The sequence below is a fragment of the Eublepharis macularius genome, chromosome 19 (assembly GCF_028583425.1).
Source record: "Eublepharis macularius isolate TG4126 chromosome 19, MPM_Emac_v1.0, whole genome shotgun sequence".
Taxonomy (NCBI): domain Eukaryota; kingdom Metazoa; phylum Chordata; class Lepidosauria; order Squamata; family Eublepharidae; genus Eublepharis; species Eublepharis macularius.
Genome location: NC_072808.1, coordinates 4,870,684 through 4,871,367, shown reverse-complemented (window position 1 = coordinate 4,871,367; position 684 = coordinate 4,870,684).

The following is a 684-nucleotide window of genomic DNA, read 5'->3' as shown; positions in this document are numbered from 1 at the left end:
GTGACGAGGCAGCCTAACCCCACCGGTGACCGCCAAAGGGTTGGCGAGGGGAGGGAGCGGCGCCGACTCGGCCCCACAAGCCCAGCGACACGCCTCCCGGCGGCGCGCCCAATGGCGGGGAGCGGGAGGCGGGGCTGGCGGTGAGCGGCGCCCCGTCGGGCCATTCAGAGGAGCGGGGCGGGGTGTCGGAGGCCCGAGGACGTGTGGAAGGAGCGAGTGGGCGCAGTTGACGAGGAACTCGACGGCGGCGCCCCCCTCCCTTTCGGGAAACGCCTCTCGAGGAAGCTCCACCCAATGGCGAGGAGGCGGGGGGATTGACCGAGAGGGCGAAGAAACGAGCCGAGTGGATGAGGCAAGAGGCAAAGTAACTGACGGGCCAGGCGGCCAATCGGAGGTCGCCAGGAGAGGCGGGAGGGGATCTTTCCTCAGTGGGCGCTAACCCAATCAAGGATTTAGAAGGGAGTGCGTGTAAGCGCTGAAGTAGGGAATTTGAGGCAGGAGAGCCAATCCGCCTTCAGAGGTGGGCGGGTGCGTGTCGGAGCGATCGGAAATGTAGCCAAAGAGCTTTCAGGAGAGACAGAAGGGAGGATCTTTGCCGCCAATGAAAAATGGGCAGAATCTTAAATAAACCAATGGTGACAGCGGTTGCTGTGAGGGTTAAAAAACGCCTCCACAAGTGACGGA